This window comes from Abramis brama (assembly GCF_963993115.1).
Source record: "Abramis brama genome assembly, chromosome: 21".
NCBI lineage: Eukaryota > Metazoa > Chordata > Actinopteri > Cypriniformes > Leuciscidae > Abramis > Abramis brama.
The window spans coordinates 13289893-13316829 of record NC_139983.1 but is presented as its reverse complement, the minus strand read 5'-3'; positions in this window follow the sequence as shown (position 1 = coordinate 13316829).

Here is a 26937-nt window from a genome sequence, read left to right as displayed (position 1 = left end):
TTCCTCCAGATGCTGGCTTTAACATAAGAGATCTTCCAGGAACCACTGAAATGTTAAAAGATCTTCCAAAAACCCTTTTATCGCATTCAAGTTCCTCTATTTTCCCCCAAAGCACTTCGAGGTCTCATGGTAATGAAAAGGTGAGTCCAGAACCTCTGAACTAAATACAAAGTGCTTAAAGGATCCCATAAGTTCCAGCAAGAACCTCAAAGATTGTCAATGCTCCTCCAGTAACCCTACTATAGGAGAAAGAGCTTTGAGGCACTTAAATTACATTTTGAAGTTCCTTGAGTATCCGACAGGATATTTGAGGCTCCTTTAGTTTTTACAGTGTACTTTGCAAGTACACTATGCCCTGTCCACCCTCCTCTTTGGGCAAATAAAGAACACTTTAAGGTATCTAGAGTATTTTGGCAAAAGGCCAACAGGTGGATCTACGCCAGAAACTTTATGCCACGATGTCGATGCTACTAAATTATGAATTACTAGGACTCTTACTCGAAAAGACATTTGTGGATGGATCCATTTCCATTTTTAAGTCTGCCCTCTATCTTTTCAACAATTCTCTCTCAATTATTCTGTTGTGCAACTTCACCAACATCACCAATGTATACTCTCAAATATTTAACCCCCAAATATTTAATTAAATAGTAAACAGGGCACTCAAACCACCACTGACCTTCAGCATACTTTCAATGTTATGGTACAAGACTCAAATCATTTCCACAGATTTTGATGTTCAATTCTGTCAAATGTTTTTTTCTTGGACAATAGAGATAAGTCCCATGTGCACCCCCACACACCCAAAAAAATAAAAACAGAAACATCCAAACCATCTCATATTAAATGAACGTAGTCTAAAACAGAACCTGGCACAAAATAATAATGATCCAAATGAAAGACTTGCTCAATTACTTCCCTCTGTCTGTTGGCCAAGGCCTTGGATAGAAGCTTCATATCAGATTTACTTCATATTAAACTTACATGATTCAAGTTTATTTTGTTCCTGTACATTAGACTTCTCAGAAAGTAGTGTTATAACTCCTCTTCTACAACTCAAAGGCAGTGAACCTTCTTTCAGACTCTCATTAAGAACACTTAACACTCACCAAGTACAGACAAAAATCCTCTATAAAACTTCACAAGAAGTTCATCAATACCAGGAGACTTCACAACCTACATACCTTAAAGAGCATTATATGATAACTGAGCTGGACGATGACTAAATTAACTAAATTAATAACATTTTCATAACAAAAATTAACCATCACTGAACTTACTTTAGCTGGACTATGATGCTATTTTCTTCTAGATCTGCTGTACAGCTGAAACAAACTTTTTTGAATTATTATTATTATTATTATGTACATACTTACCTTTAAACTTACCTCACCAATGTTTGCAATGGTTTTAAGTTAAGGGGTGGGGCTGGGACTGGGACTATAAACATGGCCCGTTATAAGATTTCTGGTGGGCCTAATTTTCTGCCAGAGGTCCTAGACATCTTGTTCAGATACATGGCATCATGGATTCGATCAAATACCAACAGATAAAAAAAAAAAAAACCTGACAACCAGAATCTTATAACGGGCCATGTTTGGATATTCCAACAGGACAGTGATCCAAAAACAAACATCAAAATCAAAACAAAAATGGGTCACTGAGCACAAAACCAAGCATCTGCAATGCCTATCCCAGTCCAACATCCAACATCAACTATTAATTCCAACATCAACTATTATGCTAAAACACCAGTGTGAATGTAGACTGAGACAATATATCACAACTAAAAAGAGGATTATGTCTCCTTAAAGGTCACACCAGCGCCGGTAATACTATTTGAACTACTATTCATATTCATCAGAATGTTATTCATATACTATTCATATTCATATTTCACTGAATACTATTACTATATACAGTGAGGAAAATAAGTATTTGAACACCCTGCTATTTTGCAAGTTCTCCCACTTAGAAATCATGGAGGGATCTGAAATTGTCATCGTAGGTGCATGTCCACTGTGAGAGACATAATCTAAAAAAAAAATCCAGAAATCACAATGTATGATTTTTTAACTATTTATTTGTATGATACAGCTGCAAATAAGTATTTGAACACCTGAGAAAATCAATGTTAATATTTGGTACAGTAGCCTTTGTTTGCAATTACAGAGGTCAAACGTTTCTTGTAGTTTTTCACCAGGTTTGCACACACTGCAGGAGGGATTTTGGCCCACTCCTCCACACAGATCTTCTCTAGATCAGTCAGGTTTCTGGGCTGTCGCTGAGAAACATGGAGTTTGAGCTCCCTCCAAAGATTCTCTATTGGGTTTAGGTCTGGAGACTGGCTAGGCCACGCCAGAACCTTGATATGCTTCTTACAGAGCCACTCCTTGGTTATCCTGGCTGTGTGCTTCGGGTCATTGTCATGTTGGAAGACCCAGCCTCGACCCATCTTCAATGCTCTAACTGAGGGAAGGAGGTTGTTCCCCAAAATCTCGCAATACATGGCCCCGGTCATCCTCTCCTTAATACAGTGCAGTCGCCCTGTCCCATGTGCAGAAAAACACCCCCAAAGCATGATGCTACCACCCCCATGCTTCACAGTAGGGATGGTGTTCTTGGGATGGTACTCACCATTATTCTTCCTCCAAACACGTTTAGTGGAATTATGACCAAAAAGTTATATTTTGGTCTCATCTGACCACATGACTTTCTCCCATGACTCCTCTGGATCATCCAAATGGTCATTGGCAAACTTAAGACGGGCCTTGACATGTGCTGGTTTAAGCAGGGGAACCTTCCGTGCCATGCATGATTTCAAACCATGACGTCTTAGTGTATTACCAACAGTAACTTTGGAAACGGTGGTCCCAGCTCTTTTCAGGTCATTGACCAGCTCCTCCCGTGTAGTTCTGGGCTGATTTCTCACCTTTCTTAGGATCATTGAGACCCCACGAGGTGAGATCTTGCATGGAGCCCCAGTCCGAGGGAGATTGACAGTCATGTTTAGCTTCTTCCATTTTCTAATGATTGCTCCAACAGTGGACCTTTTTTCACCAAGCTGCTTGGCAATTTCCCTGTAGCCCTTTCCAGCCTTGTGGAGGTGTACAATTTTGTCTCTAGTGTCTTTGGACAGCTCTTTGGTCTTGGCCATGTTAGTAGTTGGATTCTTACTGATTGTATGGGGTGGACAGGTGTCTTTATGCAGCTAACGACCTCAAACAGGTGCATCTAATTTAGGATAATAAATGGAGTGGAGGTGGACATTTTAAAGGCAGACTAACAGGTCTTTGAGGGTCAGAATTCTAGCTGATAGACAGGTGTTCAAATACTTATTTGCAGCTGTATCATACAAATAAATAGTTAAAAATCATAAATTGTGATTTCTGGATTTTTTTTTTTTTGATTATGTCTCTCACAGTGGACATGCACCTACGATGACAATTTCAGACCCCTCCATGATTTCCAAGTGGGAGAACTTGCAAAATAGCAGGGTGTTCAAATACTTATTTTCCTCACTGTATATAATAGCAAACAATACTATTTGAACTATCCTCCTACGTACGGTCACATTGTAAACAGTGGGGCGGTACTTCTGCCGGCGCCGGCATGACCTTTCAACGTGATGACGTAGTTCCCTGTCCGTTTGTTGATCAGCTCAGTCCGAACTATTGAAGGTAAAAAGTCTATAAATTATAAATGTTTTTTGAAAATGACCTATCGTTTCGCTAGATAACAACCTCTTCTTCAGCTGTGATCGCGTACAGCCCGTTTAAACACTTTAAAGACTTTTGAAACTGCATTGATTTGGACTTAAAAACGATGGTAACCAATGAAGTCCATTGTTAGAAGAAAAATCCAGAAATGTTTTCCTCAAAAAACATAATTTCTCTCCCACTGAGGAAAGAAAGACATGGATATCTTGGATGGCATTGGGGTGAGTAAATTATTAGGAAATTTTCATTTTGGGGTGAACTAATCCTTTAAAAAGCCCTTTTTCACCAACATTGGCTGGAGCTCTTAATTTTGATCTGTCAAAGTACACCAGAATAATGAATTTAACTTTAAAATGTACAAATAAAATTTTTCTTTGATTTTTTGATATTCTGACTCATGCCCCTGGACCGCACTAGACAAGGTTCACCCCCAGAGTCTCACAAAATCCTTCACAAAAAGTTTTTTTTTTTTATGATTAGCTAACTCTTTTATTTAATTGTTTAGACGAAATGAACATTAAATAACAGAGGATAGGATAGGTTCCATTTTATTTAAGATGCAACCTTAGACATTAGGCAGCACACTGGTGGGCAACAGAGCTATTCTCTCTCCCTTTATTGTCTTTCTCTCGCCTTCTCTCATTTCCTCCCATTCTTTATCTCCCTTTTCTTTTCTTTTTTCCCCTCTGTTGGACAGAAGCAAGAAGTGTTTTTCATTTCCCACTGGCAGGTCCAGTGGTGCCGCCACTTTGCTCATCCTCCTGTGGAGCTTTTGACTCATCCTTTGGAATCCCCTCAGCAGAAGCCCAATGTTCTCGCTTCATCTCCATCGTGTCCGCACTGACTGATCCAATCAATATTCCTCACCGATAGGCTCGGCTACCACACGCTCCAACAGAACTGATTTTTCTATCTCTTTCAACCTTGACAACCTCTAGTTTTGCCAATAAAGCTTTGAAGGATCAGCAGAGCGGTTTGTAGTTATTTGAAAAATGTACCGCTCCCCTAAAGGAGATTCTCAGTCATTATTATGTGTGGTGTGGTCAAAGTTTTAAATGTGTTCACCCTTGCAGTCTCACACTCTTTTTGTAAATCGTTCCGGATAAAAGCATCTGCTGAATGCCTTCAATTTCAATTTGATTTATTTATTCAAATCCAACTAAAACCTACTTAAAATTGTAACAGGTTTTAAGTGGTTTTTAGTGGCTGACAAACTTTCTCATTGTCAGTGAGAAAAAAAAAACACATTAAATTTGAGGAAAAGTTTTCTGCATAAGACACAACAAAATTAAGCCTTTTTGATGTAAAATAATTTGTATGAAAGGATTTGTTCACGTTTTGCAGTATAGTCATTGTAGTAGTATACAAATAAAATACATTGGTGAATTAGGCCTATTCAAGATTAAAACAAAAAACATAATTCATTTCCAATGCATCTATGATGGTCTGGCCCTGGATTTCTGATTATAGCCAAGTCAGATTCACAAATTTAAATTGATTGCATGCAATTAAATTATGTTGTGACAAAATGTTCATTTGCATTGCTCTAGCTCATTTTAATTACCTAAATTGGACAAACATAAAAAAGAAAAACGTAAAAATTTGTTCACTCATTCACTCATTCATTCACTCTCTCAACTGGTGAAGAACTGGTTAATACGGAGCCTCTAAACAAGGGACATACTGTAGTGATGGAAAAAATATGAGATGGGAGGAAAATAAAATGATGTCAGTGCTTTTGTGTCCCCTCGCAATTGTTTTGCGTTCCCCCGAGAAATTTTGCTTTCGCTTCCAAAAAACTCAAAAGGTTTGCGAGTAAACGTAAAAGTTTTTGTGAGGGATTTTTTTCTTTCTTTTTTTCTCCCGGCCATCTCATATTTTTTTTTAATCATCATGTCCCAGTAGGGGCTCTGTAGGTTTAAAACACAGCTAAACCAGCTTTACAATAAGGTTTTTCTTGGAGGGATTGGGTATAAGAGACGGTATATGTATATTACCATAGTAATTTTTGGTCACCAGCATTAGCTTATTTTATTAGTAGAAATGTTATATAAATTGTGATAGTTCAATGCCAAATGAGAGCTGGCTATTGATTAAAGTGCCATAAATTGAAATGTCAAATTCCCATCTTGACTTCAAAAAAGCTCATTAAATGTAAACTCCTCTGAGAGAGACTTTCACAGGTTGTCTGAGGTTTAGTATCTCAAATCCTTATCACAAGCTGAACAGCATGTTCCCTGTTCTCATGGGTCTGCTTGATCAAAGATTACAAAGATGAAGAAGAAAAATGCAATAGTTTCAATAAACCCAGTGCAACGTTTGCTTTCTCGGGATAAAGAAAGCAAAGATCTTTTCAGCAGTTAGCCGAGAAACAATAATTATTCATAACAGTCAGAATACCTATATTGCAGCAATCACTCTTAAACCTCACACTCCTATTCAAATAGATGTGCATGCTTTCTGAAATTGTATAATGTTCAGCAAGATTATCAGGATTGCTGAAAGATAATCACATAAGTCATCAAGCAATATTCATTTAAAGCAAGCACCCCCACAATCTCATAAAGGTATTATGTCAGATGCACAGCAGCATGAAGAAAGCAATATCGCAAATAAATGAACACTGTAATGAGTCGAATTAAGTCTGAAATTGCATTGTAATATACTTCAATTGTGATGTACTTCGCATATGCTTTATTTATTTATTTGACATTTTTATGCATTTGGCAGTTTTATCCAAAGCCCAATATTTTCTCTTATTTTTGGTTACAAAGAATGTTGGCTAGACGTCCTCATGTGACGCAGTTTAAGTGGTTTTAAAGTGGTTTTCCTATTGCTGGAGACAATATGCACATATAATGCAGACCATTTCACATCATTTTTTGTTTATGTATTTAGAAACAAGTGTGACTGATGAACTGTACAATTTATACAATATTGGCATAATTATGTCTTTACTGTCTGAATGGGTAATTTAAGGTAGTTCATATAAAATATAACCTCTAATCATAGTGAAAAAAAGTCATGGAAGTTAACAATATCATGAAGTTGTGTAATTATGCTCAGCTCTAAAATATTTCAATAGAAATTGTTTTTTTAGGACTTTATATAAATATAAATATAATGTGTCCGTATCTGTTTCTTTGTGTTTTGTACATATGCATATTGTGACGCTTGCCTCCAGGCATGTCACAAACCACACGAGACAGGCATATAAACATCGTTTTTTTTTTGTTTTTTTTTAATAATCAGTTTCCCTATTTTTAGCTATTCATAATACTCTTTTCTAGCAAGAGACATACCTGTCAACCGTTGAGAATACTTGAGAAAAGAACCATAGAGGTTTGCAGCAATGCCTTTCTAGCCCACTTATGTATATTCTTTATTAGGATTTTTTTTTTTATCTTGATTTCTAGAGCTTTTTAACTGCCTGTTTTCCAAAGCAGATCAATAGATGGCACTGTTTTCTTTTTCCAGCTGCCCCATTGGTGTGATGGTGGGTGGGTTTTGTTGGCTGATTAACTAAATTTAGCCGCCTCTCATTTAAAGAACCAGCACATTTGATGCTTTTTCTGAAACTACTCCTGGCAACAGCATTTGCAGCAATCATCAGTGAGATGCTAGTTTTGCATTTACCCCTCAAGAGGTGGGTATACCATTTATTAAAGGGGTCACAACATGGATTTTTATTTGTATTATTATTTTGTTCGTAAATGTTAACTTATAATGCTAATTATATGTATAATTTATGTTATTTATATAATTTAATTTATATATACATATTATGGCAAGCCGTTCAGGAAATAATTATATTTATAATATGAAGTCTGAATATATAGAATGAAAGTCTGAATATATAAAACGAATGTCTGAATATATATGGAATGAAAGTCTGAATATATATAGAATGAAAGTCTGAATATATACGACAATTCACCATGACGTCACAACAGTAATAGACGTTCTTCCGGGTGGCAAAAGCTGAAGCGTTCCTATGGCAACGCTAGTAAATTGCTTGGAAGGGAGACCCACAGTCGACAGTAAAAATGTAATAAAATAAAAAAATATATTAAATATAATGCGTTTTTTATCATAATAACAACTGTGTTTAATGATATAAGTAAAAAATATAATAAATATGTAATATAGTAGGCCTACACATAATTAGCAAAATACTCTCTCTCTATTTTTTTTTTTCCAGCCAAAATAACATGCTATATAGCCTATCATAGTCATTAAATGGTTTTCCTGAGGTAAATGTTATGTGACAATTGTTCTCCAGCTGTTATTGACTTTTGCGCGGTTGAAAAACACTGATTGGTCTATAATATGTGAGGAATATACATTTCGGTAAGTTTGCATGTGAAAAGTGACGGTGAATGCGTGAGAGTGGGCAGCCCTCTTTTACTTCAGGCAGTGACTGGCAATGAGTCTAATCTTCAAAAGAGACAAGTTTACTAATATTAGTCTTGAATTTCCCCGGCGGAAGATAAATGCTCTGCTGTGATTTTGTAGATGGACCGTTTTGAGAATACATGAAGCACAGTTGAAGGGCAAGCAGGGTTGGCAGCAAAAATTTAAATGTTGGATGAATCATATAATTTAGGGGATCGTTAAGATTTCCTACTTTTGACGACACGACGTCCACTCAGAGCCGTTGAAAGATCCAGCCGGTGACTTTTATTTAAATTCGCCGACTGGATCTCTTCAGTTAGTTAGTAGAAGCCGCTCGCGTTCTGCCACCCGGAAGTATCTTGGTGCCTATTGTTTACAAACATTCTGAAAAGGCCTATATAGAATGAAAGTCTGAATATATAGAATGAATGTCTGAATATATAAAATGAAAGTCTGAATATATAGAATGAATGTCTGAATATATAAAATGAAAGTCTGAATATATATAATGAATGTCTGAATATATAGAATGAAAGTCTGAATATATAGAATGAAAGTCTGAATATATAGAATGAATGTCTGAATATATAAAATGAAAGTCTGAATATATATAGAATGAATGTCTGAATATATAGAATGAAAGTCTGAATATATATAGAATGAAAGTCTGAATATATATATATATATAGAATGAAAGTCTGAATATATAGAATGAAAGTCTGAATATATATAGAATGAAAGTCTAAATGTATGTGAAAGTGTGAATATGTGAAAAGAAAGTGTACATTTGACAATTCTCACTGAATAATGTGTAGCTTGTTTTAGCCTTTTGAATTGTGATTCATTTAAAAATGTCATTCCCTGAAATTTTCCAATACTTTGGTGAGTTACAAGACTTTTTTGCAACAGTTGGTCATACTCCAAACAACATAAACAATTTGGAGTCTACATCACGTCATCTCGAGGATCATATTTCCATTCTTGCAACATTCTTAGCGCTTATGGGCAGACATGTTCAAAAAAATGTTGCTGAAAGAACATTATGCATCATTCTCGAAGGAATTTATGAATCTTATGAATTCACCGCATTCGCACTTCCGCGATGAAATAGCGAATTAATTTCTTCATCAGTAGAACGATGTTGAGTACGGTTGCCAGTATTTTGGCCCGTACACGCATTCGCCAGGGTGTTAATTAGATGATCATTACTTAAAATTGCTGCTACTAAATTTCGTGCGGACTCGCTCATTGTTCAAAATGTGTATAAAAAATAGTAGATGAATAACACAAGATGGCGCTGATAACATCAGATTTTCATTCGATATATTCAGACATTTGTTTTATATATTCAGACTTTCATTCTATATTCAGACTTTCATTCTATATATATATATATGTATATATTTATATTCAGACTTTCATTCTATATATATTCAGACTTTCATTCCATATATTCAGACATTCGTTTTATATATTCAGACTTTCATTTGATATATTCAGACATTCATTCTATATATATATATTCAGACTTTCATTCTATATATTCAGACATTCATTCTATATATATTCAGACTTTCATTTTATATATTCAGACATTCATTCTATATATATTCAGACTTTCATTCTATATATTCAGACTTTCATTCTATATATTCAGATGTTCATTCTATATATTTTCAGACTTTCATTCTATATATATTCAGACTTTCATTCTATATATATTCAGACTTTCATTCCATATATATTCAGACATTCATTCTATATATATATATATATTCAGACTTTCATTCTATATATTCAGACTTAATATTATAAATATAATTATTTCCTGAATGGCTTGCCATAATATATATATATATATATATATATATATATATATATATATATATATATATATATATATATATATATATATATATAATGAAGAAAAAAAAAATCCCAGTTACATTTTCTGGTTAAATAAACATTGCATTAAAAAGAAACCAAACAATTCTATTTTTTATTTTTACATCAACTATGTAATTCTATTCATTAAAACCAAGTATAAATCTCACCAAGTTAGTTTTTTTCTAATCATTTTTACATTTATTCTAAAATAATAACTAAAGGCACAATTTAACAATTTAAACAATATATTTTATTTGTGAACTGATGTTCAGCTGTTATTTTTATTAGTCAGCTTATTTTCATCACTTATCAAGCTTGTGTTGGTCACAGACACGAAGATGAATCTTTAATTTCACCAAGCTAATTGCTCACTAAAGTGGTGATATTGGCTGAGCTGTTTACTTACTTTTTAATCATTCTTTCCATTAATTAACCCTCCTTAGGGTAAACAGAACAGAACCAACATGAATGTATTGCAGATATCATTAATTCAAGATTTTTAAAGTACAACATAATTCGAGAATTTATTCTGATTCAAGGGGAATCAGAATGCCAAATCCTGACTGACGAGAGGAGGAGCTGGGGATGGAGGAGGGTATTAGCTCTTGAGAAACGCGATAGCTCCTGATAATACTGAAGGAGCTTATGTATACAGTGATAGGCGTCGCATTCCTATAGGTAGACGTGGATCAGCTGAGAGTCAGCTGATGCGAGCTTGACTAACGTGACCTGCCAGAACTGACGCTACGCTTGATTTCTGTCAGGACCACTATCGTCGAATACAATTGACAATTAATTAGCATACAATTTGGATTGGTTGTATGGTTCTGTTCTGGGCAAGAACTCCCTGCATATCCACCCAAAACAAAACCATATGCCAATATCCCCCAAACTGACAGCGCAAATCTGGATTATTTTTTTTTTTTTTAAATACCTGAAAAGCTTGAGCAACAGCATGTTAACAACAATAGCAGAAAGCCTTAAGAAACAAGTATGTTGCCCTTACCTGGATGACCTAAACCAGTGGTTCTCAACTCCAGTCCTCGGGACCCGCTGCTCTGCACATTTTGTATGTCTCTCTTATCTGACACACTCAAATCAGTTCATGGAGTCTCTCCTAACGAGCTGATGATCTGGTTCAGGTGTGTTAAATAAGGGAGACATACAAAATGTGCAGAGCAGTGGGTCCCGAGGACTGGAGTTGAGAACCACTGACCTAAACGAGTATGTTGCCAATACCCGCATAAGCCATAGCAACAATTTAGGCACAAATATATAGGTTTGAAAAATTCCAATCACTAGACAAGTTATTTGTTAACGTGTACTGCGTACACTGTCACCTGTCAATGACATCATTACTTACTTACATTACTTACCTTACTTACCTTGACAGTCATGCCTTGTTATACTTGGTTGTAGTTTACTTCTGTGGAAACCAAGAAAATATGAATTTTTTATTATTTTTTTTATTTTTACACACTACCCCCACCACGACTGAGACTGATAGAATGGTTACATTCTGATGTTAGCGGCATATGTTGAGCACTATAGATCCGCCCACTGTGCCGGGAGCAGCAGCTCATTTGCATTTAAAGGGACAGACACAAAAACAGTGCGTTTTTGCTCACCCTCAAAAAGTGACCATTTTAACATGCTATATAAAAATATCTGTGGGATATTTTGAGCTAAAACTTTACATACACACTCTGGGACATCAAATAATTATTTTACATCTTGTGAAAAGGGCATTATACCACCCCTTTAAAGGGTTAGTTCACCCAAAAATGAAAATTCTGTCAGTAATTACTCACCCTCATGTTGTTCCAACCCCGTAAGACCTTCATTCATGTTCGGAACACAAATTAAGATATTTTTGATTAAATCTGAGAGCTGGCTCACTCCTCCATAGGCTTCTAAAGACGTTATAACTTGCTGGCCCAGAAAATGCATTAAAGACATCGTTAATATAGTCCAAGTGACTACAGTGGCTCAATCTTAAGTTTATAAAGCAACAAGAATACTTTTTGTGCGCAAAAAAACCCCAAAATAACGACTTTATTCCACTATTCATTTCCTTCTCTCTGGGCCTCGAGTTTTTTCACGTAGTGTTTTAGCACAGCGCGTCTGTGTTGCACGTCACCATGTAGGCTCATTATTGGCCGACTCTGGTCATGTGTGTGATGCGTGTGACGTGCAACAGACGCGCTACGCTATTACACTACGTGAAAAAACTCGAGGCCCAGAGAGAAGGAAATGAATAGTGGAATAAAGTCGTTATTTAATTTTTTTTTGCGCACAAAAAGTATTCTCGTCACTTTATAAACTTAAGATTGAGCCACTGTAGTCACTTGGACTATATTAACGATGTCTTTAATGACAAAATGCTCCGAACAAACATATAATCCCCCGATCCAATGTAGACAGCGTCAGTGATTATAATGGTTTCTATTTGCTTTTGTCGCAACACTCACATCCAGTGTAGGCAAATGTCAGTCATTAAAGGGATAGTTCACCCAAAAATGAAAATTAGCCCACGATTTACTCGCCCTGAAGCCTCCTAGGTGTATATGACATTCTTCTTTCAGACGAATACAATCGGAGTTATATTAAAAATGTCCTGGCTCTTCTTAACCTTATAATGGGAGTGAATGGGTATATGATCTTGGAAGTCACAGTAACACTTGATGATGTAAACAAACAGGGCTGGGCAACCGCGTTCGTCATTACGTTATGCGTCAAATTCAAGGGTTACTCTTTTTGGCCCGGATGGACTTCCAAGATCATATACCCATTCACTCCCATTATAAGGTTTAGAAGAGCCAGGACATATAACTCTAATTGTATTCGTCTAAAAGAAGAATGTCATACACACGGCCATGGGCTAATTTTCATTTTTGGGTGAACTATCCCTTTACGCTGGGCCTATGGTGCGATGATGTATAACTATTCGTCAATGTCTTGCTCTGGAGGTAAGCAATATGCATATATTAAAACAATACATTCATTCACCCATATGTAGCCTGTGGGCTGGGTTAGGTTTGGGGTCCTTTAGTTCACTCTCTTTCCCTGACTCTTTACTTTCATGTTTAATTACATCACTAATTTGGGGGTGGAGTAGGTATTTAGTAAACCACTTAATGTGATTGAAGCAGGCTTCTATATAGACACCTGGGGTCCTTAGACCGGAACCGTGTCAATTTACTGCTGGCTCTGGTGTGGTGAATCAGTGATTCAAGGGCTGTGTTTGAGTGTTCAGGTACGTTCATAAGCGTTTTCCTTGTTTGTCGTTTTCACTGGGGTTAAGTTACCAAGCGACTGTTTGTTTTAATAGTGAGCGGATGAGCCGACGCTGACTGAGCTGCGGTGCAACATTGTTTCCCTGTGAGACCGTGAATGGGCGAGCGAACTATGGCAAAGTAATGCCAAACTACTTCCGTGTTTAACAAGTGTCGATTGGATACCACGATTGCAGTGGGATGTTTACATCCAATTTAGTGCTTTCTATTTCACTGTTAATGCTACGACAGGTATGTTTAATTTCCCTTCGCTGTTTTAACATATATGTATATAGGAGTGTATTTGTTTTATATGCTTGGTATATGAAGACAGTTCAATGCAATATTGACCACCTTTGTTTGAGGCTATTTTATCATGTAATGTGTGAAGATTACATCTAAAACGTGAGTTGTATTGAATGTGAATCATGATCAAACAAATATTCTTAATGGTGTGGTTGTGCTTACAGACCTGTACAGCTACACCTGAGTTGCTGGCTGCTGTTCTCCATATTGTGTGATTTGATTGTGTGGTGCTGCTTATAGTATAGATTATTCTATTTTCATTTCTTTTGCTGTTGTTTGTTTTCCTCTAGCCTTTTGGCAATATGTTATTGTATGTGAGTGCATGAATTGTATGTCACAGGCTAGAGTGGGTTTATTTACTTTTTTTTTATTTTTTTTTTTTTTATTTGTATTTCATTTATTCCCAATTCTTTTGTTTGTTTGTTTATTTATTTTTATTCTTTTTTTGTAAACAGCCTCTGTGTGGGCGGAGCCAGTGTAGTGCAAGAGACTTCACTGTAAAGTGGGTTTTGGTTCTTTTTTTTTCTCTTGCTTAAGACATTTGCAGTGCTGTGTAGTGTGAACCTTAATGTCTTTTAACCATACTTATTAGTGCTGTGAGTTTGCGGTGTGTAGACGTTGAGCTCTAGTGTGTACTACTTATAAGGCTCTGTGCCTCCGTCCACTGGTGGTAGTGAGAACTTAGCCTTCTCTTAGTGCTTTCTCAAACCGCTCTACTGGCTCCCATGATGGTCTGTTGATTTCTAGTTATATTTATTTTGTTTGATTTATTTTTGTTTACATTTAGGCCAACCAACACCTTCAACTATTTATTAATAAAGATTGTATTTTTATACTTTTCTACGAACCTGTGTTTGTACCTTTTATTGGGGCAGAGTTCTCCTTGCTCTGACACTAAATACCAGCTAAACTCAAGGGGTGGCGTAGTCAGTTGTACAATTAGGGGGCGCCACACATATTTAAAATATCAACAATGTCTTAGTGTTATTTGACATGGCCCACCCTGATCAAAGATAATGTAACCTACTGTATGCTGGTAATCTGTAGTTGGTTATCCAATCACAACAGAGGTCATTTACTGTACATATAAGTCTTAGATGCAGAGTAAAAACAGCATGTGTAAGGAATATTTCACACACACACACACACACACACACACACACACACACACACACACACACACACACACACACACACACACACACACACACACACACACACACACACACACACACACACACACACACACACACACACACACACACACACACACACACACACACACACACACACACACACACACACACACAAAATTAAAATTCTGTATTTATTTGCTCATTCATTTCAATCAATCCCATGTGCTATTTTGTTTTTCTGTAGAACAAAAAAGGAGTTTCTTGCTTGTGTTCAATCCCATAATGGCACCGTAAAACATGTTTTTCACCAGGTTTTGGTCTGTTCCTCAAAGAATGGTGTTACATGGGTTCAAATATAGTAGATATCATCGCTGTCGGGCAGAAACTTCCAAAAACTCCACTATTCATATAAATAATATTCCCGGACGAGCCCCCAATTTATGTTACGTCCCACGTCTAGGGTCCAGGAGAATAACATAAATAACTTTGTTACACCTGACTTCTTGTTTCTTTCTTCTTATTATTTTTTAAACAAGTTGTTCAAATTGGTAAAGGTCAGCACAAGACATCAAAAAGAATCAAATTAATTTCAGGGTTGGGTCAAAGCCAAAATAACAAACAAAATTGATTCTACCTTTGTTTTAGAAAAAACGTATTATCCTATCAAAGAAAAACGTTTAAACAAAATACAGATACTAAACTGACTCCCTTACTAGCCAAAAACAAGAGAAAAAGTAATGTTCACAACAAAGAAAAATTGGCACCCCAACCCCTACGGCTTCTGTGCTGAGAACATTGACATTTACAATAATTATTATAACGAGGGAAACACTCAACCACGTTGAGTGTTAAAAGAAAACCGTTTACAGAAAACTTTACAAAAGAAATGAGAAAAGAACAACAAACCAGGAAGGGTAAGGTGAGAGGAAAATAAATAACACAGTAGGCCTATTTGTAAAAGTCACTACACAGAGTTAATTTTCTTTCCAACAAGAACAACAACAACAGTTTCAACGGCAGCGCTATGAACAACATTCCTCTCTTCCCTCGATCCACGTCTCTTCCTCTTTTTAAAAGACGCGCAGTACCATCTTGACCAGCCACGGGGCACGTTACCGACACATTCAATTAGGGCGGTGCAATCTGCGGGAGTGACAGAGTGAGAGAGAGAGAGAGAGAAAGAGAGAGAGAAAGAGACACCATACACAACATTGTCTCATCATAACAATATACATAATTCATATAAAAGACTATTCACTATTCATATAAAGCCATTGTGGCTTTATATATGGCCAGACATTTGCATGTGTCATTATATAATTAATATTTTACCAAAATATTGCCCATTTCATTTTTTTCCGTCACTGTAACGGCCCCATCTGAGGCAGTTAAGTGCATATTACGTTTTAATCAATTTACAGATTATATAGTTATTGTAGCTATGTGGGCAATCAGTTCTTTCTGTCATGTGACCAATATCTCATGTTATTAAAGATGAAGTGCTATGCAGATGCCATTTAAGACAGTACTGGCTATTGGTGCGTTCAAGTCCTACTGGGAAGTTTGTACTTACGAGGATGGAAGTCGTGTTTATGATGGCATGTAGCGTTCAAGTCACTTTCGTCGGAGTAAGATGGCGGTGTAATTTCTCTTAATTAATTACACAAAAATAGAGCAAGTTTCTCAAACTCTAGTTCTAGAAAATAAAGAACAAAGAAATGTGCATCAGATGTGCTCTCACAAGCAAACTTTATCGTTACATATTACATTGTATAATAATGCCATCATATTATGTGCAGGCAATTAGCTTACTTCTCTGTAAATAGAAAAGTCTAGCAATAGGTAAATACCTTTAAGTATTGTGGTATTCCGCCATGTTTCTCAGTGACATGAGAAACTCGTAAAGATCACATAGACATAATAGAGAGTAGACGCCCTATTGACCACTGGGCACAAGAAATGCAGCTGCCATCTTGAACCGGTCATATTCCTAGTTGCGTAGCAGTAGAAGAAACAAGATGCCGAGCACTGTGCAGCATATTCCTGCTCAAATTGGTGGACCATCGCAAACAGGGCTCGGGGGATTACTTTTCACAAGTAAGATTTAAACACTACCGTACTATTGGTTGTATTTTGTGAACAGAATATTACCAGGGAGTTGAGAAGGAGCAAGGATCTTTGATATTACTGTACTGAAATCGTAGCCAGCTAGCCAGTCTATGTTTACTGCACCGGCCGGTGTTCACCTGTCTATGAACTGAGACTTGATAAGTCATATTCCATAACACTGACTTAGATTACAACTGACACAATAATGCTATTGCAGAAATAAAACAAATATTACTGGTATAACACTGGCCAGCGAATTTTACACACGTGGCACAGACTGTATTATCAGTGTTGGGCAGTCGCTACCTGTAGCTTAGCTAGTAACTTAGTATTTTGGTGGTAGCTTCACTATTTCCTGAATCAAGTAACTTTTCAGTAGCTTAACTCCTTTATTTATCAAGTAGCTTGGCCACAAAAGAAAAGTTGTCATGTGAAATTAGCGCAACTTAAAGTAGCTTCCTATGTAGTGAACTAGCCTACTGCTGTGTTTGTGTTACTTAGCTTGCTACATTTGACTGGGTGGTAGCTTTTGTGTAGTGAAGCTTTATTCATGGCAGGCACTGATAGCTTGGCTCACTACAATTTCCAAGTAGCTTGCCCAAGACTGTGTATTTTTCACATGTAAAACACCCTAACAAAAGTAATAATAATATAATCATATATTGTTTCTTCAACTTATTAAAATATCTGACTTTACTGCCACTATCTGTTTCTGCTTCTCTATCATATTTGTAGTGTGTGATTTGCAAAATACCTATCATTGCCTACATCACATATCACATGACCAGACGTCCCCGGTTTCAGGGGACAATCCCCGTTTTTGGTTGACTACCAAAAAAAAAACTAGTGGAGCGGGTGACCGGTCCAAGATGGCGGCCCCACGGCTCGTCAGTGCCAGTAGGCAGTAGCGGTCGATGCGGGGTCTACTCTCTATTATGTCTATGAAAGATCGGGGCTTAAAGAAAATCCCGAGCTTCCCACTCGTATTTACGACATTGTGGTGGCGGTCCTGTGCGCTCAACTTGTAAATATGATCTTAACGAGATGACTTGGGCGCACCATATGACCCAGCGACAAATGCTCGACTAAGACACTCTTCTCTGCCCCTAAAATAGAATCCAATGGAGTTACGAGGTTTAGTCACAAACTCTTTTTAATACTTTTCATTGGCTAAATATTTCCAAAACTCACAGAGGGACATAATGAGTGACCAATAGTAATGATTTAAAGGGCACCTATTATGCAAAATTCACTTTTACATGGCGTTTGAACATAAATGTGTGTTGGCAGTGTGTGTACACACTTTTACCCTATAATGATAAAAATCCACCCAGTGCTTTTATTTAAATCCACATAAATCATAAGCACTGTCTCAAAACAAACCGTTTTCAGATTCGGGGGCAATGTGACATACTTTTGCACAAGCCCAATTAAATTGAAACACACTTTCAAACACACCATTTTAGTGTGTCTCCCAAGTTTAATGCAAATTAGCTGCTGCTGCCAGCACAGAGGGCGGAGCCTCACAAGATCACGCTCTAGGACAATCTCATCTCATCTCATAGAATGATAATTACCAACTGTTCGTTATCCAGCTTACAGTCTCCAGAGCGATAGGCCTAACGTTAATGATCACGGCCGAAATGAAAGTGAGAGCATGCACTTTATGACAGCTCATCGAGTCGTTTTACAGATATAAAGTTTACCAGTTTTTTAAGCACCCACTGAAAAGGTGTGTATATATTTGTTTACTGTTAGTTGTAACAAGTGTAGCTGTTAGTTGTGTACTTCGCTATGTATGTTGATGATAATGAAAGGGAGAGAGAGAGAGAGAGTTTATGGATAAGACTTTAATGCTCACTTCTTATACTGTGTTTATTCAGCTCTTACAGTGATTTTCTGGTTTAAAACTGATGCTTCATCTTTTGTGTGATGAACTTCATTAAACTCATCAGTAATATTTTGGCCATCATTCGGGCGCGGTCCGCTACAACAGGCTTGTACTAATAGTGGATAAAAGCAAGATGAAAAGTAAGTTATAAAGCATATATTCTCTGGCTCTGTGGGCATTATTGTCTGACTCCGGGTTGAAATGAACACCGCTGCTGAGAGTTTCTGTTTTGAAATGATCATTCTATGAGATGAGATGAGATGAGATTGTCCTAGAGCGCGAGCTCGTGAGGCTCCACCCTCTGTGCCGGCAGCAGCAGCTCATTTGCATTAAACTTGGGAGACACACTAAAATGGTGTGTTTTTCTGAGCCCCAAAAAGTGACAATTTAAACATGCTGTAAAAAATTATCTGTTGGGTATTTTGAGCTAAAACTTCACATACACACTCTGGGGACATTAGATATTTATTTTAAATCTTGTGAAAAGGGGCATAATAGGTGCCCTTTAAAAAAAGGTTGATGGAATATGGAAACACAAGGTTTTCGCACGACAGCTACTATATGAACCATTTAAACTACATTGTTTTTTCTTTTTTGTTGTCTATGTGTTCACAGCTTCACAGCCATGGTCACTATGACAAAATATTTCTCAGAATTCCTCAGAATATTCCTCCCTTTTGTGATCCATGGAAATAAGAACCCCATACAACAACATTTGAATGAGTAAATATATCTTTCATTTTAAGAGTCAGAGAGAGTGTGGAAAATATTCATATAAAACTAAATTATGAGTGCAAATGACCATTATAAGTGGGCAATAAAATGCTACAGGTGTGTAGAATGCGGCCCCTTTATGGGCAATAGAGCAGACTTGTTTTCATTGCAGGCTTGTGTACAGACATGTCATTTGTCCTGTAAATGTACAACATGTTATGTAGGCTATGTAAGCATGACCTTAGCAGCAACAGAACCAGACCCTCGTACAAATTCACAACAGGCATTGCTAGTTTTGCTGATCCAAAGCATAAACGTGTCCTTGAATCAGATGTACTGGTGTCACAGGGGCATGTTTGTTTGGGCTGGGGGAGGCGTGTTGGTAGGGGGAGGTTGTAAGGTTGCGCTCTATGTAGATACATGGACAGAGAAAGCGGTGATTCAGGCACACCAGCTGTATTCATCACAGAGAATGTGTCAGCAGTTGCGTGAGGTGTCAGCAACATGAAGGGAACTTGCGTCAGCAGTTTTTCACTCTACGGGCCAGCGATGGCCCCGCACATTATGTCATGTTGCATTTTTAGATCGCATTATAAATCAGTTTACGGTCGTGCATTTAAGCATTTATTGTTTAAACGAACTTCCATCATCGGATCTGGGTGAACCGTAAAGAGTATAATGTGTAAAATAATTTGGAGGGCCTGGGGATGGTTTTTACATATAAATTGGGTCATATGTTTTAAGAGATCTATGGTTATAAACCTCTTCGCCATGTAAATAAGCAACCTGCTTCATTTTTCACTGGCCGCATAACTAAACAACGGCTATAATTGGGTTTGAGAAAAACATGCATGGTTCCTCGCTCCTGCACAGAATGCATCATGCAATACTGATTTTATTAGACTATCGGGTGGAATAATTATTTATCACTTGAACTGGAACTTCTCCACCCAGGTCTTTATTGGCTGATTAAATGTGACCACCGGGAGTCATTTGCAAAGGATCGTTACAGTGCAGATATGATTTAAAAGCATGAAATATGTCAGAATGAATGCATCCATCAAATGGCACCCTAGGAATTATTATCAATACATCACTCAAAAGCCTTTTACATTCCAATCACCAATGAAATCTCTCTTGTGTGCTTTTCCACATGGTTATGAGTATGCACACATGCAATATCTTGACAAAAATGACAGATTTTTTCTTATTGTTATTTCAATTAAATGAATTTACTATATTGTATTTTGGGAATGTTTTTAAATTCATATTTATTATTATTAATAATATAAATTCAAAATAATGTATTATTTTACAGTACCAAATTTTATTTATGCAGTAGTTATAATCAATTTATTCACTTTTTGAGCTAAGACCTGGAAATTAAATATCCAACTTATATTGTCATAAATATTGAATGCTTTAGAGAACATATTTCTTTTTTACGTTTTGCATTTTTTTCATACCAATAAACAAAATTCTGCAACTTTTTTAAGTTCACTTTTTTTAAATAAAATAATTTGTCAATCAGAGTTTCTTGTTAGTTAATAGTAGTTACTAGAGCAGGGATGGGCAACTTCGGTCCTGGAGGGCCACTGTCCTACAGAGTTTAGCTTCAACCCTAATCAAACACACCTGAACGAGCTAATCAAGGTCCTCAGGATTACTAGAAAATTACAGGCAGGTGATTTTTTCAGGGTTGGAGCTAAACTCTGTAGGACAGTGGACCTCCAGGACCGAAGTTGCCCATCCCTGTACTAGAGTGATAATAGTGCATTACTCATTTTGTTCCTTTGTAGTTACTCAATAATGATGGAACATTATGCGAAAGTTTTACCATGTTTTTTTTTTTTGTTGTTGTTGTTGTTCATTTCATGATTCAGCTTGTCACAAAATGCATTCCGCTCATTGTGAATAGTGCATTTTGAAATTAATTTCGCCTTTAAAAATGAACCAGTAATACAACTAATTTATGTAGAAAGTACCATAAGTGTGTTAGCTGTGGCATAATTAACACTGACTTCAAATAATGACCTAAATAATCACAACACAGCTGTATTTCAGTAATTTTAGTACATGCATGGTTAGACTTGAGACGTGAGTGATCAGTTAAACAATGCAGGTCGTTGTGCTGAAGGTCTTTGTGCTGAAATATGTGCAAACATGATGCAACTGTTTAGTTAATTCATCGCTGAGTTTCAGTAGAAAAGAAAGAAAACAAACAATATAAAACTGCTTGTTCCTCCAGTACAAAACTAACGTGTGAAGAACCTTGTTAATAATTGAAATTCCCTCAAACCCATTGCTAGTAAGTTCAGTAGGGGGGCTCAGGTTTTGCTGTTATTTTATTATTATTCGTATTATTTATTTATTTTGTTTTAAATCTATAGAGTTATCTGACGGTAAACATCTGCAGGGCTGCCTTTGGGCCAGGAAGCAAACAGTTGCCTAGATATGTGCCGGAGTGAGGAATTTTGAGCTGCTTCCCACCGGTAGAGACAGCATGACTGCTGCGTGCCGTTTCACAAGAATAAACCTGCTAACAAGACTCAGAACGAATCATATTACAGTTCAACAAAAACACTGTGAGTATTCTGTCTTAAAGCGAAGATACTTTTTCACCTGTGCTATTTAAAAACCAGCATTGGAAACCAGACTATTAGTTTAATGGCAGAACAACATGACATTATTACAGCAATGGATGGATTGGGGCATTTGCCTAGTTCTCCAGACCCGCAGAAGGCCCTGATGAGTTGCAGAAACATTGCAACTCATCAAACCTGTAATGCATATTTAAAGCTGCGATAGACTTTTCTTCCCTACAGTATCTGAGTGAAATGGCTTCTCAAACAAGAAAAAATGTAGGGCGGGGATTGATTTTGTCCAACAGGAATTGATTGGATGGTTGTGGTTTTACTATTGGTTGATCTCATTTGAGTGAAAGGTTGTCCCGCCCTCACGCCAAAAACATGTCATCAGAGAAGAGATGTCACTGCAAGAGGGAAGGGAAGTTATTTTGATTAAAAATTATAATTATAAGGGCACGTGAATAAAAAATAAAATAAAAATAAAAAAATAAAAAAATACATATTTTTTTATTTACATATTAGTAGGGTAGGAAGGGGGGGTTCACCTGCACCCGAGAGGTATATTTTTTTAACCTAGTTTTTTGTAATCCTTAAGGTGTCTAGTAAAGGAATTTTGATGTTCCCCACGCAAATTATTGTCCCATATGTGATTTTTTGTATCATCTTTTGTGTCCGTGCTTGATTTTCGGCTGTGAAAAATGAAAACTTTAAATCTACATAGAATCTGAACAATACATCCTACAGACACAATCCACCCCATTTTCTATTCGTCTTTGCATGAGGAATTGATAGATATGAGGATTGTCATGATTAGATGATGTATGGTGCATTAAAACTCAAATAAACGCAAAAAAATGTAAAAAATCGGTGACATTGGATCACTGGAACTCCTCCCCTATGGACCCTATTGATATATGTTTTCTAACTTTTGTATTTTTATAGTCTTTATGATGTCTAATAAGCAAATGTTGATGATCCCTACTTGAAAAATTGTCACATGTTGGTCCAAATGAACATCTCCCATAATGAGGAGTTACTATTCAAACCGTTATATTGGTATTATATTTATTGAAACAAAACAGATAACCACTCATATAGTCAAATGTGTGTATATATAGGGTATAACAAATCCCCATTAGAATAAACTGAAATAGAAAAAAGTGATTCTAATCAAAGGTCAAAAGGTCAAGGGCAATGATGTCTATTCATCATACAGCAGGTCTTCATAATCGACCTCTTGCTCCTCGTCTTCTTCACCATCTCCATCCATCTCCTCGACTGTTTCCTCCAGCAAATTAGTGAGTAAAGTGGGGAGGATAGGTCCACAAGACCACACTGGTTCCAGGGTACCCTCTTCAGTCTTTTCCCAGCCTTGGCCAGGATCATGGGGCTTGGGACACCAGAATATCGGTGTGGCTGCTCTCTTGTAGTTGGCCAGACGGTGGTCGACACGGTTGATGTGTGGGACCAGGTTGTCTCTCCTGGGCGGGAGCCGGGACAAATCCACCTTGAATCTGGTGGTAAGCGTCTCTGTTAGGACGAATTAATCTGTGTTCGTTTGGTAACGCCTCGCTGCATGTTTAGGTTGCAGCTGTTTTGGTCTGAAATGTTTGGTTCCGGTTTGTCCGAAAAGCAAAGAGAGTTGCATGCATAAATCTCTCGTCCAGCATCCTTTTTTATACACAACAATTGGCGACGAGGATGGCTGAATTTTCTCTTTCTCCTCCACCTCCTTTCCTCGCACTTCCCGGTGAGCCTACAATACCATGGAATCACTGGCATCAGTCTTTTGAAACATACCTACAAGCTACGGGACTAGCTGACGTGAGTGCAGTTCGGAAAACAGCATTGCTGAGGCACTGTTTAGGAGTCGAGGGACAACGGGTACTGGAGACGTTAACTGGCAACGGGACAAATACAGACTATGCAGGGACAGTGAAACTTTTAAAAGACCAGTTTGCTGCCCCACAGAGTGCTTTATTGAGACGGTTTATGTTTAGACAACGACACCAACTACCAGGGGAGTCCATCCATCAGTACGTCTCCAACCTAAAAGGTTTAGCCAGCCATTGTAAATTCAGCGCATTGACAGACGAGATGATACACGATCAACTGATTGAGCACACTACACAGGCTAAAATCAGGGAGACGTTGCTACTTGAATCAGACGACTTAACACTAGCTAAGGCTGTTGCCATTGCATTCCAAATTGAAAGTGCAGCGGAATGTGCAGCTAAATTAACACAGACAGAATCATCATTAAGACAAGCAGTATGCATAAGAGCACAGTCACATGACCAGCAACAGCAGCAGCCATCTAGCTCTGGTTTGGATGTACCAGACACAGCCCCAGATCCAGTCATGTATCTCACAAGACAACAAGGGCCGCGTCAGCGTCAAAGGCAGTTTTCCTGCGGTAACTGTGGATCAAACACGCATGCCACCAGAGCCCGGCACTGTCCAGCTAATGACCACACATGCCGTAACTGTGGCAGGAAAAATCACTTTGCAAAAATGTGACGCTCTGCCCCCTCCAGGTCGGATGCACACACTCCCCGTGGTTCACCCACTATAATACCATAACCACTGCGCCGTATTCCACTGGCCCTGAAGGGATGGAGTGTCTGTTGAGCTGCAACGGCTGCTGGATGCCGGTATCATTGAGCCGGTTGATGCTTCACCATGGATTTCAAATTTGGTTGTGGTAAGAAAGAAAACAGGAGTCTGTGTGGACCTCCGCGCAGTAAATAAAGCAGTCATCCCAGACAGATACCCATTGCCCACGTCGGAGGAGCTCACGGCACAATTTCACGGCTCCACTGTCTTTTCTAAACTGGATCTCAGAGAGGGCTATCTCCAGGTGCCCCTCAACCCTGAAAGCAGAAACCTGACAGCCTTCGTTACACACCTCTGTGTTTTCCGCTACACGAGGATGCCGTTTGGCCTTAGCTCCACCCCCTCCTGCTTTCAAAAGGTCATGACCTCAGTACTGGCAGGTATACCAGGTGTTGTTATTTACCTTGATGATGTGGTGGTACATGGTGCTACTACGGCTATCCATGACAGTCGCCTGAGTGTGTTCGAAGCCCTCACCAAGCACAGTTTAACCCTCAATGGCAGCAAATGTGTTTTTGCTGTGCCGGCCATTGAATATGTAGGCTTCCGACTTTCCACTGAGGGCATCTCTCCCCTTCAATCTAATGTGGAGGCCATCCTCTCCGTTCCTGAACCGACCTCGGCTGCCCAACTCGCTTCATTCCTGGGCATGACGGGCTACTACATGAAGTTCATGCCTCACTATTCAGCCCCACTGCACCAGCTGCTTTGGAGAGATGAGCCGTGGGTCTGGTCATTAGAATGCACCAAGGCAGTGCAAACTCTTAAAGCTCAACTTACCTCACCTCCAGTGTTGGAACATTTTGACATATCCAGTCACACCCTGGTCACCTGTGACACCTCGGCCATGGCGATAGGGGCTGTACTGTCACAAGTACAGAATGGCATGGAGAGGCCTGTTGCATTCGCCTCCTGAGCTCTGAACCAAACCGAACAAAGATACTCAGTTGGGGAGCGGGAGGCACTCGCTTGTATTTGGGCTTGTGAGAGATGGCACCTCTACCTTTATGGCCGCCAGTTTACGCTGAGAACAGACAACCAGGCCTTGACAGCTCTGCTTTCCTCTACTGGCACCGGGCACAGGCCGCTGAAACTGCATCGTTGGCATGACCGCCTCCGCCAATACAACTATACTCTACAGTTTACCCCGGGCCGGGATAATGTCGTTGCAGACCTTCTCTCTCGGTCAGTTCCTGCCCAGGCCCTGCCTACCAGCGTCAACCACATCGAAAGTGAGATTATTCTCACGCTACACACTCTGCTCGAGTCCACGGTCACTCTACAGGAACTGAAGGCAGCCTCAAAACAGGATCCAGTTATCTCCCAGCTCTGCATCTACAGTCGTCAGGGATGGCCACGGGAATTACCAGAGGAGCTGTTAGCATCTTCTCTGGTCAAGCAGGAGCTCTCTTGTTGGAACGAGACATGTGTGGCGCGTGGGTTTTGCACCGTGATTCCAGGGGCCCTTCGGGTGCTGGACATGGCACATGAGGGCCACCTGGAAATAGTGAAACTTAAACAGAGATGCCGCGACCTGGTGTGGTGGCCAGGCATAGACAAAGACATTGAGGCCCTTTTTAAAGAATGCCCAGCATGTCTTGTAAGTGGAAAGACTGGTCGTCGACCCCCGCCACCCCTGCAACCCCTGGCCTGGCCCTCAAAACCATGGGAGCATCTGCAATTAGACATATTTGGCGAGATCCACGGTGCCCCCAACTATCAGCGGTTCTTGGTCGTAGTGTATGGTTTACACTCCAAATGGCCTGAGCTGACCACTACCGCCTCCGTCACCTCCCAGGTCATTGTGGACTTTCTGGAGTCTCTCTTCTCCCGCTGGGGCCTTCCACAGACCATTACCACCGACAATGGTCCACAGTTTGTATCTGTGGAGTTTACTTCATACCTGGAGAACAGGGGGATTCGACACATCTGTACAGCCCTGTATCACCCACAGGCAAACGGCAGGGGGGAACGCTTCCATCAATCCCTAAAAAATGACATCAGAGCACATCAGGCCCAGGGCTGTTCCTTTAAACAAGCCATACGTCTAACACTGCTACACTACCGTGCTACCCAGCATTCAACCACAGAGGTTTCCCCAGCCTCGCTCATGCTGGGTAGTGAGTTACACCTACCACTGGACAGGCTCCACCCCACCGCAGTCCAGAACACACTCACACCAGTCAAAGCCTCAGTCACCCGCTGTCAGAAGCGGATGAAACAGTGGTTTGACAAGAAAAAGAAGGTCAGGATACCAGATATCGCTGTGGCAGACTGGGTGAGAGCTCGCCAACCGCACAG